The following is a 20913-nucleotide window of genomic DNA, read 5'->3' as shown; positions in this document are numbered from 1 at the left end:
TTTGAGAATGACACACTTGGCATTGCTCAAGAATCTCAAGTGAGAGCCTGTCTGTAGAGAGTGATAAAAGGAAAGGTTGTGCATGAGAGTAGATGAGAACCAAAATTATTTGCATCTTTTAATATAGTACATAGAATTTAGTGCCTTGTTTTTGGAAAGTGTCTGGTAACAGTGTAGCAATTCTAAACCTTTTTCTTCATGTCCAACAGTCAGTGAAGGAAGATTGCATCCGTTTTGCATCTGTTTGTGCATCAGCATTGTGACACACTTGATGAGATGGAAGAAGACAAGCTGAAACACAAGGAAGGTAACGAAGAAAACAATATCAGTAATGTTAAAGTTGTCATTTAGGAAATGTCATTAATCTCTGTCTCTATTCCAGTCAAGATGAGCAGCAGCGCTCTCACTGGAGACAGTGTTGATCTGAATGCTCAGACGGGAGCAACTGTAAATGCTCCTGTACTCGCTGGAAACACCATCACAGGACCAGTGAACATCTACAACACTGCAGGTACTATCACTATAGCTGTGATTACTGAGACACACTGCTTAGTAGCTGTCAGTTAATAGCTTGATAAGTGAAATAATGCTCAGTGGCTGTGAACCCTTTTTCTATTAAAGTTCATGTAAAAATTCAATCTCTTACTCTTCAGCCAAGTATGATTGCTTTTCAGTCCCTCTCAGTCATCGATGATCTGCGGTTGTGGGAAGAATCATCACACAGTCATGCCCCAAATCTCCAGGATTTATTGAAAAGTTTACATATTGTATACTTTCCAAGGAACAAAAGTAACACCCAAAGATAAAACCATTAACGCAATTATTTCATAGTTGGAAATAACAAATATAGAATATAACCTTGCAAAAAGAAAAACAAGGTGACTAGAAATAAGAAGAAAATAAACATAAGGAGTTGTTTTTCAGTTATGGAAAAATTCAAAAGAGGCTATGTTAAATTTCTTCACTCATGCATATTCTCTATGGTGACTGAACATAAAAGAAGTGAATGGTGACTTATATTACACTCAGGAAGAGAATAAAAGGGATGTAAGAGGCCTCTAAATCTAACAGTTCATTTTAGTCATATTGTTCACAGGCATGTTCTTTTGAGTATCTGTAAAAAAATATTTTTTTTTTTATTTCTCTCCTTTTCTCTCTCCTCACAGGACCACAGAATATCGGAGAGACCACAGAAAAACACACAGAAAAGCCAGGTACAGTCTTAACAGTCATATTCTCTTAAGGCTAGATCACACTGCATCAACTGATAGACCAACACCAATAGACATGAACGCCATGTTTTGTCAGTGTTTTCCCTGTTAGTGTGGGTTTGTTTGTTTTCACCAACTGAACATGTTCATTTACAGTTTGTCAGGTTGTGGATTGTTTAAGCAGGAATGTGATCTGATGATTGAGCAGTGTCAGTGTTCAGTGTGAACTAGCCTTTTTAAAGTGTTTCAGAAGTGATTTAAACATGTCAGATGTATTTTGAATTAGGACACTAGCCCAGGGGCCTAATGTATAGAAAATCTCTGTGTTTTATCCTAAATGTCTGTGTTAGTTAAACTCTGTTAAATCAGAGTTAGTGTAAGATTATTTATGACTTTTCAATAACCAAATACTCTAGTCAACCACCGGATGTGACTGGCAATGACCATTGAAGATCTGAGCCCTTTGAGCTGTAATACTTTCAACAGTAATTTAATTACTATATGTTGAATGAATTCTGATCAGATCCTGCTGATGTGAAAGCTTTTTTTTAAATTAAATATGTTTTATTTACTTACACAAATCTTTTATAACAGTGGATATGAATCTGAAAAATTTCTTGGGAACTCACAAAACAGACATGAAGAAGAAAGTGGAGCGTATTTTTGAGTGCAAGAAAGAAAATGAAGCACTTCTTAAGGATGTTTACACAGAACTGTTCATCACAGAGGGAGATATGAAAGATGTCAATCAGGAACATGAGATTCTGAAGATTGATGATGCTTTCAAGTACAAAAAAACACAGGACAAACCAATCAAATGCAATGATATATTTACATTACTAAGAGGAAAAAATGAGATAAAGATTGTTCTGACCAAGGGAGTTGCTGGCGTTGGAAAAACTGTCTCTGTGCACAAGTTCATCCTGGACTGGGCAGAAGGAAAAGCCAATCGTGATATACACTGTGTGTTCCTGCTTCCATTCCGAGACATTAACTTGATGACAAATTAAGATTTCAGTCTCCATGAGCTTCTGCTGGAATTTTATCCTGAACTGAAGGACCTGGAGAAATCAAAATTATATAAGGAATGCAAGATAGCATTTATATTTGATGGACTTGATGAGAGTCGCCTGGCTTTGAATTTTAACAGTAGATCATTGAATTCCACTGAGAAAAGATCATCTGTAGATGTGCTGTTCACAAATCTGGTCAAAGGGAAGTTGCTTCCATCAGCTCTCATCTGGGTGACCTCACGACCAGCAGCAGCCAATCGGATCCCTCCTCGGTATGTGGGATTGTTCACAGAAGTGCAAGGATTCACTGACCAACAGAAGGAGGAGTACTTCAGAAAGAGAATCACAGATGAGACTCAGGCCTCCAGAATCATCACACACATTAAGACATCTCGTAGTCTCTACATCATGTGTCACATTCCTGTGTTCTGCTGGATCACGGCCACAGTACTTCAGGATATTCTCAAGAACAACAATGAGAACATCAGCACAACACTCACTGAAATGTACAGTCACTTCCTACTGATACAGACAGACATGAAGAACCAGAAGTATGATGAACAAGAAGAAAGAGAATGTGCAAAGAACTTACATTCAAATAAAGAAATGATTTTGAAGTTAGCCAAACTAGCGTTTGAACAGCTGAAGAAGGATAACATTGTGTTCTGTGAGGAAGATCTGGAAGAATGTGGTATTAACATGAGTAAAGACACTGAGTTTACAGGAATGATCGCCGAGATCTTTAAGAAGGAAGATGGATTTCGTGAAAAAAAGGTCTTCTGCTTTGTGCATCTGAGTGTTCAAGAGTTCCTCGCTGCAGTGCATGTGTTCCTCTGCTACCTGAACAAGAACATGCAGGAGATTCAGTTTTTCTTTGAGATGCCAAAAGAAAACATCACACTGCAGGAGCTACTAAAGAAGGCTGTTGATAAAGCCATGAAGAGCGAGAGAGGACATCTGGACCTGTTCCTGCGGTTTCTGCTGGGAATTTCACTGGAATCCAGTCAAACCCTGCTCAAAGGCCTGATCCCACACATTGAAGACACCACAGAGAGCATCACACAAACAACTGAATACATTAAACAAGTACAAAATGAGGAGATCTCAGATGAAGCTTCAGTCAACCTATTCTACTGCTTACTTGAGCTCAAGGATCATTCATTATATGAGGAAATCCAGAGATACATCAGTTCAGGTGAACATCCAGGGAAAAAACTCTCATCTTCAATGTGCACAGTGCTGACCTACATACTGCTGATGTCAGAGAAGGTGCTGGATGAGTTCAACCCAAAGAGGTTCACGTCATCACAGGCAGACAACAAGAGACTTGTTCCAGCTGTGAAATGCTGCAGAAAAGCCTTGTGAGTAATTTCACTGATCGCTGTTTAATTAAAGGTTTTGTTCTATCAATAAATAACTAAATGTAAAAATCCTGAATAATGAAATATCTGTCTGTCCTGATTATGTACAATGTGTTGGAAAACACTGAACATCAGAAATTAATCTGGTTAAACGTTCTGTTTCGTCAGATTTGATGGCTGTGGTCTTGATGAAACATGCTGTGAAACAGTATCTTCAGTTCTACAATCACCAAAGTCCCATCTGAGAGAGTTGAACCTGAGCAGCAATCACCTGAAGGATTGAGGAGTGAAGTTGCTTTCTGATGGACTAAAGAGTTCAGAATGTAAACTGAACATACTGAGGTTTGACATTCACTCATTTTCTATGTTCAAAAATGTGGACAAATAGCTGTTTTCATAACTATGATAAGTACATATTTTCTCCTGTCTATATTGTTGTATGAAAGTATCAGTGGAGTTTTCTCCAAGCACACAAGGCAGAAAACCTGATTTTGGTTTTCAGAAAAAGGCTCCTGTCTCAGGCAGCATGCAATCTGAAATTCAGTTCTCTTTAGTGTTTAATATTTCACTCTTGAGGAATATTCATGTAAACATAGTCGGTTATGTCTTAAGTGACTTAAGTTACTATTTTCAGCTTTAATAACAATCAGTTTATTTATAATTAATTCACTGAATTAATACACTTAATACGCTTTGGGCCACCATTGGCTTCCATAGTATTTTTTTTTTTTCGTACTATGGAAGTCAGTGGTGGCCGAAAGCAGCCTGGTTACAAACAAATTTATACAGGTTTGGAACAACCTGAGGGTGAGTAAATGATGACAGAATTTTCATTTTTTAGGTGAACTATCCCTTTAATTTCTGTAATATTTCTTAAATAGATGTGAAATATAAAAGTGAAGCACAATTTCATTGTCAATTTCATGTTTCTTATATTTTATTTGTTCTACTGTTTGTCATTTGCATTTTCCCATTCCCTTTCCTTGTGCATTTGATTATTACAGTAGCTTTATTTTCGTTTCATCAGTCAAATCCTCTGAACACCATGCTCCGAGGATCATATTACTTCCAGTTATTGCCTTATTTTAGTAGGACAGTTTCTGTGTGTTGATAACTTGAGAACCGCTGTGACCGGATCAATGAGATTTAATTGATCTGAACTGTATCAGTTGCATTCATGTACAATTTGCTGCAGTGTTGAGCACAAATGCACAGATGAGTTACAAACTTAACCATCAACCCTTACATTTTAATGGCTAATGTCTCATTACACTGAATTTAGCATAAACATGTAATTCAGATTATAAACCCTTCCAGATAATCACACTGATATCACTGTTTGTTTTGTTCTCTACACAGGCTATGTGGGTGCAATCTGACTGGTCAGTCCTGTGAAAGTTTTTCTTAAGCTCTACAGTCATCAAAGTCTGTCCTGAAAGAGCTGGACCTGAGTAACAATGACCTGCAGGATTCTGGAGTGAATCTTCTTTCTGATGGACTGAAGAGTTCAAACTGTCAGCTGCAGATACTGAGGTATTTAAGAACATATGATAATTTACAGTAAGCCGGTCGTAGTGTTTGTTGATGATCTGTCTGTTGATGTGTGTGTTCTGCTCTCTTTCAGCCTTACTCACTGTAGACTCACTGTTCAGTCTTGTGAGAGTTTGTCATCAGTTCTACAATCCTCAAACTGTGTCCTGAGAGAGCTGGACCTGAGTAACAATGACCTGCAGGATTCTGGAGTGAAGCTTCTTTCTGATGGACTGAAGAGAAACTGTAAGCTGGAGATTTTGAGGTAAATATTTTAAGGAAAACCAATTAACAAAATGCTACCATAATACAGTTTTTCTCAATCAATTTGATATATTTGTTTAAGCTCAGGTCACTGTTCTCCAAACAGTTAACATGGTGATCTGAACACTTTGTAATGAGTGAAATGTGAAGGCCTATTTGATAACCATACTTCAAATTTGAATTTTTATTCCTCTGCAATTGAATCCATGAGGCCTCTCTCAAACAAATACCTATGTTAATTTTGTGGTAAATAAATCAAAATTCTTTTTATTATAATTAACACGACAATGTGCACAAAACTAAACTAGGATAAATTTATTTTTTTTAAAAATTTGTTTATTTTTATTTTGATCCAACTATCATAGTTGGTTCAATGAAGCCCAGGTGCCACTTACAGGCCTATTATGTGAAGAACATCCAAAATGGTGATGTGAAAGGACTTAATGTATAATTATCAAAAATGGTAATATAATAATCAGTGTAACAGTGAAAACTAACACCATACTTCATAATGACATATCCCAAGGATAGCATGTACAGGGTGAAAAGCAACGCTCCTAGTAATGAACCTTGTGGTACTCTATACTGAACTTGTGATTGATATGACATCTCTTCGTTTACTACTACAAACTGATAATGGTCAGATAAGTATTATTTAAACCATTCCAATGCAATTCCACTAATGCAACATAGTTTTCGAGTCTATTCAAAAGAATGTTGTGGTCGATAGTGTCAAATGTGGCACTAAGATCCAGTAACACTAATAGAGAGATACAACCACGATCTGATGATAAGAGCAAATCATTAATAACTCTAATGAGAGCAGTCTCAGTACTATGGTACGGTCTAAATCCTGACTGGAAATCTTCACAGATACTATTTCTTTTTTAAAAAGGAACATTGTTGTGAGGATACTCCCTTTTTTAGTATTTTTGAGAGAAAGGTTAGATTTGAGATCAGCCTGCAATTGACTAATTCTCTAACATATTTGTAATGGGGAGCCGGTTTTGCAGCCTTGATTAAATGTAGTATACACAAGACTAGAAAATGATCTGATATGTCATCGCTCTGCTGAAGAATTTCAGTGGCATCAACATCAATTCCATGTGACAATATTAGATGTAAAGTATGATTATGACAATGAGTGGGTCCTGACATATGTTGTCTAACTCCAATAGAGTTTAGAATGTCTGTAAATGTAAATCCCATTGCATAATTTTCATTATCTACATAGATATTAAAATCACCATCAATTTACACTTTATCCGCAGCCAGTACTACCTCTGATAGACAATCAGCAAATTCTGTATTGTGCCCTGGTGGCCTGTATACAGTAGCCAGCACAAATATCAAATGGGGTAGATGTAATGAAAGAAACTGTTTATATCATTTCTACTTTCTACTATCAGTGCCACTTTAAAAGGCTCAGCTGATCCACCCAAAGACACTGTACACCATTGAGGCAATAGCGATTTGAATCTACAATGAGACGCCAAAAATAAGTATTGTCTGATTACCTGTGGCAATGGTTTTCATGAGTTCACACTTACAAATGATTGAATAGAGTTAAAAAAAAAAAATATATATATATATATATATATATATATATATATATATATATATATATATATATATATATATATATATAAAGCATATTTGGTGTACTGTCCAAGAGGATCGAAGGCTCCGAGCTTGGAATTTAGCCCAAAATCAAAGTTCTCCCCATATCCCCAGCCAAGCGTGAGGAGCAGGGTGGTGGAGGGATGCAGAAAACTGTTGAAGTAACTAAAGGCGAGTCGGCTATTGTCTGTGTATAGTTTAATTAGTGACACTTAGCCTACATTTTAAAAACTTTATGGCAAAAATTTGGCAAAATTTTATTTTGAACATGGCAACATTTTTATTAAAAATATTTATTTGAATAGGGCAACATTTGTATTTTAAAACCTTAAAAACCTTTTAATATGGAAACATGACACCTCATTCTACAATATTTCTATGATTAAATCACTGACTCCTCCCCCATCAGCCAACCACTGTGTGATACTCCATAGCAACGAGGTCAACCCCGCCTTACTCTTAGCTTAAGACTTCAGTCTATTCCTTAGTAAAAGTTTGTCTCAGCAGCTTTGTGAATAGGTTTTAAGAGAAAACTCTTAGCTAAGAACCTTTACTGCTATTTAGGAGAATTCTTAGTGGTAAGAGAAAATGTTTTGTGAATACGGCCCCTGATTATTATTATTTCTGTTCTTTGCATCTTTGCTGACAGTCTCTCTATGCCTTGCATTGAGCTCTCTTCTGTCTTTCATTTTCGTTTTCTTTTTTGTCTCAATATCTCTGGCACAGTCCTGTTTCCTTTTCTGCAAATACTCTGCTCTGTGTTGATGTTCTGCATCCTACACTGCCTGTAAAGTCACTGCTTCTCAGCTGCACTCAGTTACTTAACAAATATGGAATTAGATTTGTGCCAAATATTTTGACTGTAACTTTTCAATAAACTTATAAAAATATAAATTAAATATTAATGAAAAAACTCTTTGAAATTGGAAAAAATAATTAACTGTGCCATACTGGTACAAATCACTCATGTGGGCAGGGTTGACAGCAAGTTTTTGATTGACAGTGAGTTTTTGACCTGAAAGTGAACATCTCATTGTCATGTTTTAAATTGTGTGTGTGAGAATCTGCAAGCGCCTTCATATTTTTAGTAACAAAGTTAGAAATGTTGTTTTAATTTTTTTTTTTATTCTTTCTTTCACTATTACTTTCCATTTAAATGCAAGATATAATGTCCAATGTTTGGGGGAATATTTCTTTCTTCCTGATAATGCTAATTGAACACAATAATTTTTTTATGAAATGACAGAGAGATCATTTAAAAAAGACCACTGGTGTCCAGTGACAATTTTGAAATACTTTATTACTACATTTAAGTATATTTCTACTTTACTGGAGTATAAATGTTTCTATTGACTTCACTTTTGTTACTTTTGGGACTGAAGCTACAGAAAATAACAGCTACCACCCAAATGACTGTGTTAGTGACATCTGACTTATAATCTAATGTGATGTGGATTGTTGTTGTGTGTTTGCAGGTTGTCTGGCTGTATGGTGACAGAGGAAGGCTGTGGTTATGTGTCGTCAGCTCTGAGTTCAAACTCCTCACACCTGAGAGAGCTGGATCTGAGCTACAATCACCCAGGAGACTCAGGAGTGAAGCTACTCGCTGACAAAGTCAAGTATGTTAAGCATGAAGAATGAATACATCTAATTTACATATATGTAATAATAATGATAATAATAATAAATAAAAATAAATTAGAGAATTGCATGGAAGTAAAGGAGCACAGTAAAATCTTCAGTGTTAAATTATTACTTGCTCTGTGTCTATATGAGTCCAGTATACAGAGAGTAAAACACTAAAACAGTGTTGAAGCTAATAAGATAATTTAATGATTGAGTGAGGATTGAGAATTAGTGATGAACTCCTGCTTTCACTGCAGATTCAAGTAAAATCTATGTTTCACATTGAAACAATGTTGATCTCCGACCAACATTGATCCAACATCTTTTTGCTCATAAAGTATTAAATGGTTATTAAATTGTTAAAATATAAAACATTACAACTCTAAAGTAACACTGCTAATTCCAGTCGGCTACTCACTGGGTTACTGAGTCGTCTCTGCTATTGTTCACCAGCTTTGCCACCGTTAGGCCACGACTGGTAACCCCGAAGTTTTAGGGTTTGATTCTCAATACCGGCAGGAAATTAGGTACCCTTGAGGCACCCTAGGCACCTAAAGGCCCCAATATACTTCAAATGAAATCGAAGAACAAACTGATGGCCAAATCAAAATCAGGCCAAAATTAAGTTCTTTTTGTGTACTTTTTTGAAGTTTGAAACGGCTTGCAAAAGCGAACATTCAGGAAAAGTTCGCTCCAGCTGCAAAACACCTTCGTACTACCATTGGTCAGTGATGATAACGTAATAGGTGGTGTGTGCCGAGGCTCCACCTTCACTCGCGTGGGACGTGTCTTTGACTCATTTCGTGTGTTTGAGTTCATCGAGGTAAGAGCTCCGTGGGTGAAAATATGAACAAACTGGAAAGCCACTTTATAGTACAAAATGAAATTGTGCTTGAAAAACATTGTTAGTGCCTCATTTTTTTTACATGTTTGATACTGTAAAGCTGTTTGACTTTAAGCAATCTACTGAATAAAGTGCTATATAAACATGACGTGACTGGAGTGCTAATCTGCAGATCTCGTGCTAACATACCCATGTTATGATCAGACGCGTTTCTTATGCCCTATATAAAAAATGCTTGCTGTTTTCTCATTTTTGTTGAGTTTATTTTGTTATTGAGAAGAAAGTGCACAGCACATATTTTACATATTAATCTAACCATCGCTTTCAGCAGTGTGGGTGGTGTCAGATGTTAGTTTACAGTATATCGCTGGTCACGCATTTCAAACTTTGTTTTACCCCTAACTGTAGAACAAAAAAGAACGTTTGAAGTATATCGGGGCCTTAACCCCCAATCAACAAAAATCCCCAAAAACATTTGAGTTTATTTGTTCCTTTCTGCAATTTACATCTAACGCCAGGTTCACACGTACTCCGTTCTGCAGTGTGTATGTGTTGCATGTTGCAGTACGTATGTGTTTCAGAAGAAGCACGCGCCATTGTGCTTTCACATATTACGCATTTGCAGTGTGCTACTGATCTGCAGCTTCTGTGTCATGGACTTATTCATATTTAAAAACAAAAATATAAACAACATAATATTTAATTGATTAATTAATTTAATTAATCTCACTTCAGCTTAGTGCAAAGCATGATGGGAAGTGAAAGTCCTGTTTGATTGGGTTAGTGACTGAAACATGTTATTTCAAAATGAAAACATCAAGTGAGATCTAGTAACCATTTCAAGTCAATTTAACAGGAAGCAATCACATCTGAACCAGAAACAATGCTGTTAAATAAAAATAAATTCTTTAAATAAAGTGAAAAGCACCAAAAAAAAAAAAAAAAAGGAAAAAAAAAAAGAAAAATGTATATATTTAGCTATATATAAAAGAAATACATGAGTCTTCTTTGAAGCACAACATTAATCTGAAGTTAAACCTCCTCCTGGTAGGTTTAATTTAAGCCTCAGTTTAGTCCTGGAGTAGCTCTAGTCTTCCTCCAGGAAATCAGCTTATTAAACTCTGGACTAGACTAAGTCTAGGACTATTTTAAACCATGACAGAGAAAGCAGATTTCTGTTATTCTGTCTTAAAAAGCCATTTTATTCCTGGACTAGGCTTAATCTCTCTCCGGGAAACCGCCCCAAAATAACTTGCCATCCACACCAATGGCTGATGACACGCCTCCCATGCCTTTTCTTTAGCATTTAAATCTTAGGCTATATAAAATGTCCCACCATGCAGAATTTTGTGTTTCTATACTTCAGTAATCAACTGAGTGACATTTATTGTACAGCCTTGTTTCATGTAGTTCTCAGACACCAGCCTGTCACATGATTATCACTTTTTGCAGAGATGTAAGGCCCTCGCCTTGACATAATATAACAAACTGTGCTGTGCATTTCACATTAAAAAAAATAACTTTTAATATAATTTTGACCACATTAGCTATTTTTGCTACTCATGGCAAGTGTTTTGCTTTTCTTTGCTTTACCCCAGGCTTAAAGTAAAAAGATGACTGTGAAAAACAGTAGTATAATTGAATTAAATGCATTTATGGTGAGGTTACTACATTCTGATATCAATCTGTGTTGATTTTGAGGTCGAACAATGCACTGTCGCTTTAATTCAGTGCGTGTAGCACAGCAAAAATAGACTCGTGCGTGAATGATCGCTGCACTGCTGCAGATGCAACGCTCCTGAAATGCATTGCTGGACCGCATCCAAGTGCTCTAACCTGTTAATATGGGCACCGGAGAAATATGTGCCGCATACGCACTGCAGACAGAGTATGTGTGAACCTGGTGGGAGTACAAACTACTACTGCCAGACCTTACCCTATGCCAGGGTCATACATTAACTTTTCCATTGAGGGGCTGCTTGCAATTGATTTCCAGGGGCTTTTTTACCTTCATAAGGACAATTTTTATGATTACCTATGTTGTGTTTTATGTTAAATACTTAAATTTAACCAATTACTTAGACTGTTAGCAATATAAATTCATCATTGACAAAATCCATCTTTACACTGCAAAGGTGGAACAGAAGCTGCATTTGAAGTAGCATTTAAATGTTTATTTACACAGACTGTTTAATGTTACTCATTAATTATAAAATTACAGGAACTCATACCAGGGTCATTATTGTCAATTAAAGGGATAGTTCACTCAAAAATGAAAATTATCCCATGATTTACTCACCCTTCACACCATCCTAGGTGAATATGACTATCTTTATTCAGACAAACACAATCGGAGTTATATTTTAAAATAAACTTAAAAATTCTTCTAAGCTTTATAATGGTCAGTGATGGGAATAATGGCGTTATAAATAAACAGCATTAATGCTGTTACTTTTTTAGTAACGAGTAATCAAACAAATTACTTTTTCTCCTGTTACAGCGGCGTTACCGTTGCTGACACAAAAAAAATGCCGCGTTACTATAATTGAGCTCACTGAAGTGGTAGGTTAGTAGGCTCTCTCTCAGCATAGGACCTGAAAAGTGTTTTATCTGGTGTGTGTTGGGGTTAGTCATACACAAATATAATTTTAAACAGATAATAATGTACGATGCTTTGTGTGTGTGTGTGTGTGTGTGTGTGTGTGTGTGTGTGTGTGTGTGTGTGTGTGTGTGTGTGTGTGTGTGTGTGTGTGTGTGTGTTTGTGTGTGTGCGTTTACTGATTAAATGTGTATTTACTGACACTATGTTTTTGTTGCAGTGTGGATCATGGAGGAGAGTTCAGGATTACAGCAGGACTGCACAAATGTATGTCTACACACACACACACACACACACACACACACACACACACACACACACACACACATATATATATAGGGTACAATGGGCTAAAGGCACGCCTTAAGAAAAAATGTGTTTTTCGCTATTCTCAAAGTAGATGATTACAGGAAAAATATATATGTTTGTATTGAACATTGATGGAGCAGCAGATTTTGTGCAAAAATAAATCATAAAAGTGGTTAATTTTGTTTAAAAATCTTATAAATGTATGAGGTGGTGAGGACACACATGAGGTAAAAGGCACACAGTGTTCATACAGATACTTTAGCTAAAATAATGTTTTTAGTAATGTGAAAGTAAATACTTGTTCAAAAGAATCACTTTAGCAAAGTTTGTACTATTTTCTGTTTATTTTGATAAACAGAATAATTCATTTGTGTTCAATAAATATACTGTTATTAAAATAGTGTTAATAATGTTAATATAAAATATATATTTTGAAAATACAGAAACAAAATTACTCTAAAAAGTAAAGCATTGAATGAGCATTGAAAACATTGAATGAGATCCCATAATATTAATATAGATTTATAGTAGTCAAGTCGTCACCTTTATTTATGTAGCGCTTTTTACAATGCAGATTGTGTCGAAGCAGATTAAATGAATGTAGTAACAATAAATTATACTGTATTATATGATTAATATAATAGTTTTTAAATATGACTGTTTCATTATAAATATGGGTATTGTCTCTAAGATGGATACCCAATTTGATAAATGATATTCGCCATCTCACTCCATGTCACAACAAATGAAAAATTCAGCAAACTATTCATTATCATGTTAATTATGGTGCCTTTTTACCCCAAATACCAAACTTTTACATATTCACCTGTTATTGAAAAACTGTTGCTTGAATTACCTTCAACAGAACTGAAAATTATTAAGAAGAACTTTGTCTGAAAATACAAACATTAATTTGATCGATTCTCATTTGCTACTTAAATCAACAACATTTTAAAAAAACATCAAATATTAGATCAAACTACCTATATATATATATAAACATACACACACACACACACATATATATATATATATATTTATATATATTAGGACTGTCAATAGATAAAAAAAAATATATATTATCAATTGCGATTAACCGCACACTTATGGTGAAATTAATCATACACCATATATCTTGTTTAATATGTCTATTTTGCCATCATTGACTTTATCCAGCAAAGCAAACCATCAGATTGAAGTGTGATTTTCACAAAACTGTATTTTTCAGCTTTTTTCAAGGTAAATTTAGGTGTCTTTCCAAAAAAAGGACACTTGCAGACTCCAAAAGGACCCCAAATAACCAAATGACTTCATATTATTTATACATTTACTGTATGTACTTCAAAGCACCATAAAAAAATCACAGCAAAACACATTTGTGAATTCACAGTATATAGTGTGTGCAACAGCAAAGAGCTTGTTTACATTTTAGACGAGTAAAGGTGCGACACTGAACAGGATCACATGGAGATGTAAAAAACCCTAAACCAACCTTGACCTGCATATTTACTAAAGTTCACAGCAACATACACAGGACAAATCCACACATGATCCTATCATAGTAAAACACCAGAGATGAAGGCGACGCTGAAACACTGCAGCCTTGTCCACTTATTCAGTTCAAGAATATTGCTCCTGTTATCAGCTGCGATGCAAACTTGTTGCTCAGCTCTCAAACTCCAAGAAACATCTGTGATGATCTCCCCGGTGTGTTTATTCGGAGAGTGAGTTAACTGGTTTGCAGACAAGTGGATTTCAGCTCCAGCCATCAATAAAATGAATGGTGAGACTGATGTAGGGCTCCTATAGATCAGAAGTGTTATCTGAGAAAGCTTCTGTGACAGCTGTTCCTGAACTTTAAAATACAGTTTCAGGAGTGCATCCTGGCCAAAGTATTGACGCCAAATTGTATCGGGATCTGTTGTCTTTAGCAGCCGTCTGAAGCCAGGTGAATGTGAAACGTGACCGCCGGATTTCTTCCCACTATGTCTCACATATGGTGCACCGCAAGAGAATGAATCGACCAGCTTTATGTGTTTCGGGACGACAGGTCCACCAGATTGTTCGGCAGATGAAGAGTGCGAGGCTGTGATGATGGCTCAGAGTTTCATGCATTATTTTGATTGGTATCGGTTATCTGAAAACCAAAACACTAGGGATGTAACAGTTCACTCAATTCACGATTCGATACGATTCACAACACTGGTTTCATGATTCGATTTTCTCACTATTCTTAACAAAATGAGATTTAAATGAGAAAATGTCTTTTTATTATTTCTCACACAAAATTCTGCACATTTTCGGACAGTTCCAGATAGCTCCGCCCTCGAGCCATAGCATGTGACAGGAAGAGACGATGAGTTACAAGGGCACAAAAATAATAATGAAGTGCACGAATAAATATTGATAATAAATACTACAATATTCCATAAGAAAATAAGAGTTGTCAATATTGTTTTAATGCCGACTTTAATGGGCTACCCAGGTGAAATAAAGTACAGTAAAATACACTTTATTTTAGTACATTTCTATAATGTACTTAAAGTGCTCTATTTTCGTGCACTTATTTTATACTTAATATACTAAAAGCTCTTCTTTAGTTCTTCTTGAGATCATCTTAAGAACATCTAAGTGTACTCAACTGTGCTATTTTGAGACAGCATGAAATATGAACTAAAATGTGCTTTTAATATTCTATCTCAGTATTTAAAAAATGTATTTAGTTACCACTTGTAGTACACTATGGGTTCAAGAGTTCTTTATTACAGAGGTGATACGACATTAAAACACTCTTCTTCTTTATACAAACAGCAACTAAAAACTGCAGCATCTTCATCTGATCGCGTCTGATTGGTCAGATTGAATGTAGCTGCACTGAAAAAGATGCACACAGATGTGTTACACTTTGTATCAAAAATATGACTAGAACAGAAAAATAAAGTTAATCAAATACAAATCTTACCTGGAGTCACAAAATAACGGGGTTCCAAAAGCCACACGAAAGAAAAACTGAGATATTTTGATGAAATCTCAGAGATTTATATCCCTCCGATGAAAGACGATTCACCAAAACTTTCAAAAAGTCATTGCAGAAAACAGTAATACATATGAATCACGTGGTCTCTTCCAAGTGTCCTAAAGTGACACGATCGCTCTAGTCTATATAATTTAACAGTTTAAATTTAGTCTTCTATTAACATTCAAGGCACATGGGCTTCGTATGCACAGCATATCTGATAAACAGCTTCTCTCAGATCATAGATATATACACTAGATGTCGCCTTGGCTACGGCAGTTCATTGGAACGAATGCGTCAATAGAGCCGCCATCTTTGAACAGGGCAGCCACTCCTCTTTAATGCATCAGCGTCAATGTAGGCAAAGGTCTAACGGAAATAAAATCACCATAAATTGTCACGAATGCGATTTTCTAGGTTTTTTTTTTTTTGGTTCGTTCCAACGGTCAGACATGTATTTATCATTGAGTCCAGAGAAAATTTAAGGTTTTGATATTAAGATAATCTACTTTTTAAAAATATAATGCATAGTGCTAGTAGGCCTAATTTGGGAACATTGGGAACATGTATAAAAAGAATCAGGTGAAGTTTGTAGTAAACAGTTTCATTTTATTTATTTTTTATGAATTTTAAAAATATTTCTACCGACACTTAACACTCTGAGGTCTGAGGGTATCGCCGGCGATACCACCGCAGTTTTTTTCTTACCAGTGTGAAAGAGACTCAAAATACTCCGTCAATGTTGCACATACAATTAAGAGTTATACACCATTTTAATCTGTGGAATATCTTCTTTTATTTATGTACACTCAGAGTAAAAACAAAATGTTGTGCTTTTTGTAAAATAAAGAAAACTAACATGATGCGTGATCTCTCGTCTCCCTCTGAACGAAGTCCAATCTGATAGTTCTCAGAAAATGAACTGTAACTTAGGGAATACTAATCACAAAAAAATAAGACTTATGTCTAAAAAAACGTTGAAATGTCATGTTTTAAAAAGTGTAAGTCAAATCGAAAACAAATATTCTCTGTTTGTCATCTGTATGAAAAGAGAGCCATGTCAGAAGTCCGTGATTCAGCTCATTATCCGCTAATGCGGCCACGCCCACGGAGCCAGCGCTATTCAGACGCAAATTCTGAGGCAATACATGTAAAGTACATAAGTAAATTGTGCTGTGACTTTATTGTTTTACCGGTTATATGACAGAACATATGACAATGTAATATATATATATATATATATATACATATATATATATATATATATATATATATATTGTTTTGTATTTAAAATGTTAGTAAAGGGTTTTGAACGCAAAGTGAAGCATTCACGTGACTGGAAAGAAAGTGAGGCTTTGTTGTTCGTTAATCATGTAATGCGGGGTTACATACTTCCACACATGCTAGCATGAACAAACTTATTTACTAGTAGCTGTATAGACAAAATACAGAGAAAAAAATGCGCCAAAATTCAGAAATCTCTGGAAGATATCACTGAACATTTATTTAACAATAGCAAAATGAAAAAAGTTTGTCAAGACAAATTTTAAGTTGGCTTGAAAAAGCCGGTCCAGAAAGTTTGAAGCAGTTTTAAAAGTTTTCAGTTTTAGTTTATAGATAGATAGATAGATAGAAAGATGAGTTTAATGAGTTTGAATGAGTTTCAATGGATTAGAAATAATACATAAAATGGCAGTTGAGTCTGATTGAGTTTTTGAGTCTAATGGGCTTCCGTAGTTTAAATTTGAGTTTTGACAGTTGGAGTTTGAAAGTCTTGGCTCATTTGAACATTCCATCAATGAAAGTCAATGGGATTTTTCTGAGTTTTGATCGTCATTTTTAGGAAAACCGTAAGTCGGATCAGTTAGAAAAGATATAGCACACTAAGTCAGAACAGTCTGAAGGTCTGACCCGAGTTTGGAGTTTGTAGAGTTAAAGCTCTAGGAGGAGTTAGAGTTGGAAATTTAGTCTCAGAAGAAAATAGTATTACAGTCAGTTGGCTGTTTCAAGCTAAATTAATTACTTAAGCTAATTTTTCATCTATATTTTTGTGTTTATGTAAAATGAGACAAATCTGATATTATTTTAATCTCCAATCTGCTCGTTCTTTAATGCTTCACTAACTATCAGAAGACACTGACCAGGTTTATAATCCAGATAGGGTTCGTTCTGCGTTACAATGTGTCCCGCTATACTATACAGTTACGATACAACTGGCATAATCAACTTTTATTAATTTCTGTTGAGAAACCATGGAAAAAGATGAATAAAGACTGAGAGGAAGAACCTGAACATCCAGAAAACATTATTTCAAGACATTCACAGCATCTCGTCTATTTATCTCGTCTTCTGTGAGAGTGTTCACTGTCAAACACACAATTATTTACTTTTGAAATGCTAAAAAATGTGATTCAGTTCCTCTAAGTGCGTGAACAGGAAAGAGACAGTCGATCAGTCAATTTGGACGGCATTAGTTCGTTCCCACCAATGCAATAATTGATTCAATAATGTTATGCGGACAGACTGGTGAAATACAGTGCCAGGCTTTGATCAAACTTCATTAAAGCTGTTTTGATCCTCCATTTGAATCTGGAGCGTTTCTTCACAGCAGCTGCTCTTGGTAAAAGACCTGAGAGTCGATCACCGAACTGATGGAGGCTTTAAGATTCACAACTAGAGACCAGAAGATCCTAAATCAAGTTCAGATCTGAGACAAATCCTACATGAACTCCTCAGATTCTGGAATAGATCCAGACCAGAGCAAAGCATGCTGGGAACTGCCCAGTTTCAGTTCCTTCAACACCAATAATGATGACGTCAACTTCAGTTTGACGTGTTTAAGTGGATTTACTCCATTAAATCAGGACAGAATGTGCAGTAATTGTGTGCTTTAACTCATTTTAATGAAGTTCATTGAACAAGCAGCAGAAATCATGTTTACAGTGTAGATTAAAAGATGATTCCTGATTGTGATGTGTTTTATCTCCATCAGATTCCCATCGGATCACTCTGGATCTGAACACAGTGCATAAACGCCTCCGTCTGTCTGAGAGGAACACAGTGATTACTGGCACTGACACACCACAGTCGTATCCTGATCATCCAGACAGATTTGATGATCATTATCAGCAGGTGTTGTGTAGAGAGAGTGTGTGTGATCGACGCTGTTACTGGGAGATTGAGTGGAGTGAATATGTGTTTATATCAGTGTCATATAAGAGCATCAGCAGGAAGGGACGGGGTGAAGAGTGTTGGTTTGGATATAATGATCAGTCCTGGAGTTTGAGATGCTCTTCCTCCAGATACTCATTCACACACAATAAGATAGACACTGATCTCCCTGTAAAGCCCATCATCAGGAGAACAGTGAATGAGGAGAATCACATATCTTCATGACATTAACACTGAAATATCAGGACACAATAAATGTGTGTTAATGACTCAGAGTCACATGATGAAGTAAATGTTGAAATATTGTAATAAATGTTGAACTCATGTATATTGTGTCATGTGGTGTCGTTATGAGGAGCAGGAGTGACACTTACAGATTTAGATCCACTAACCCACTGAAAAATAACATCAACAATCAATTCATCAATTTAATCATTCAAACACAAATGGACATTTTTACACGCATCAATAAATACACACATTTAAAACTGTTTATTTGATTCATGTTTTAAACGTACATTAATAAATCATTTTAAATCTCTTTTTAAAAGCATTGGCCAATTGCTTTTCTTTATCCGTTTGTCAGTCGAGTTAAAAACGCCATTGGTCAGGACACACGTGGAGCAACCAATCAGCTTTCACCTCAGTGTGAAGAGCCAATCCTCTGTCACTGTGAATGTAACACGCGCTGTCATTGGACAGTGAGAACAGCTATTCATTCATTAAATATGAGAGTTGAGACACTCAAACCGTCTACTTCTCTACTATACAGCAGGCGAGAGAATAAGTGTGTCAGAAACCTCAGTGATCATAAAAGAGTAGCGAGAATTACCCGGGTGACGTACTGATTCTCGCCAGATTGTGACGTGTTGAGATGCAGCAGGACTGTGAACACGTGATTGTTGATCAATAAGTTTGAATAAAGCGTTGTTTCATGTGTTGTTGACTTGTGTGTGTGTATTTATTTATTTATTGTGATGCTTACTTTTATTCCTATTGTCAGAAAATAAAATATAATAATTGTATTAATTCATAAATTAATTCATTGCTTGACTGAACTAATCCTGGTTTAGTCTAAGCTCTGTCTGTGAAACCGGGCCTTTGTGTCTCTGGACCAACCCAGTCTCCTGCTACTGCGCATCAGTACTACGAGTTTGCGTTTTCATTCGCCGTAGTATTTACACTCCAAAGTCACATTCGGCGTATATATATTGTACGCAAAACCCTCCCGCTAAACTTGCATTGATGGAAAATGCGTATGTATTGCATGAGGAAATGTACTATAGTCATCATCATCATCATCATCATCGTCCCGCCCCTTCAATCGAACGAAGATTCACGATTTCATCTCATGCAGGTGCCGAAGCAGCATAAAGACAACAGAACAAAGATACAGATGAATTAAACTGTGCTTTTTAGGTAGATTTAACAGTGTTCTGGTACAGAAATAAAGTAAATGTAAGATAGCGCCTCATATTCTTCACTGAATAAATTAAAAACATATTAATCCTTTATTGTAACAGACTTTATTGTGATTAATCTTCTAACTTGTTTTTGTGTACATTTTAAGATTTTAAATAAGTTTAAATATGTATGCGATCTCGTTTATTAAGGCGGGACTCTTATTTTGACGGGTTTTACGACTGACCAGGAGAGCTCGCAGTGAAGGTTTGGTCATCATTCGGACGGGGTTCGCTACATTTATGAAAGCTACAGAAGTTATTCAGTCAAGAATAGTGTGCGATCTTCTGTTATTTGATGAAGTTTAAAGCGCAGACAGCAGCACTAGGATTACACAACAGTCATTATACAGCACAGTTCATTAATAAACCATCGCTTCCTTATATCGGCCTTTCTCCCGCTACAGCCGATGGGTGTAAGCCGATAAATATCAGCGGGCGATACATCTAGGGCTGTGACGGTGGCAAATTTTTACTACCGCGGTGGTAAATCACCAACAACCGGCGGTGTTGCGGTGGTGGGGTCCGAAGGGGGGGCGGGGTATGTTTTATATATATATATATATATACAGCGTTAGACTTGCGTTTCGCCGTCATTTTGATGGACAGGATCGTAAAAAAAATCCATCATAATCAATATTACTCATCATTTTAATTTTTATATTTTAATGATAAGACATTTTATTCATGAACTTACAGGATAAGCAAATAGGCATAGGCTTGCATTTATTTATACTATGAAAAGAAAGTTGATCAGAAACAAGCTGCGTCACTTTCAGTTTTCATCTTGAACTCTTGTCATGGATGTGAGTGAATGCGATCATCCTTTCTACTGTACAGAACGAAATAAACATGAATGAAAATAAAAAAAATATGTTGAAAGATACAG

The 20913-nt window shown here is 35.9% G+C and overlaps 1 pseudogene; it reads left to right on the top strand.

Annotated features, from left to right (window-relative positions):
* Window positions 1-276: 276 nt before the first annotated feature.
* LOC137005361 (NACHT, LRR and PYD domains-containing protein 3-like) lies at window positions 277-18789 on the top strand (annotated as a pseudogene).
* Window positions 18790-20913: the final 2124 nt, after the last annotated feature.

This window comes from Chanodichthys erythropterus, chromosome 3 (assembly GCF_024489055.1).
Source record: "Chanodichthys erythropterus isolate Z2021 chromosome 3, ASM2448905v1, whole genome shotgun sequence".
In the NCBI taxonomy this organism is placed as follows: domain Eukaryota; kingdom Metazoa; phylum Chordata; class Actinopteri; order Cypriniformes; family Xenocyprididae; genus Chanodichthys; species Chanodichthys erythropterus.
The sequence above is the reverse complement of the archived record's forward strand: the minus strand, read 5'-3'. Positions and strand labels throughout refer to the sequence as shown.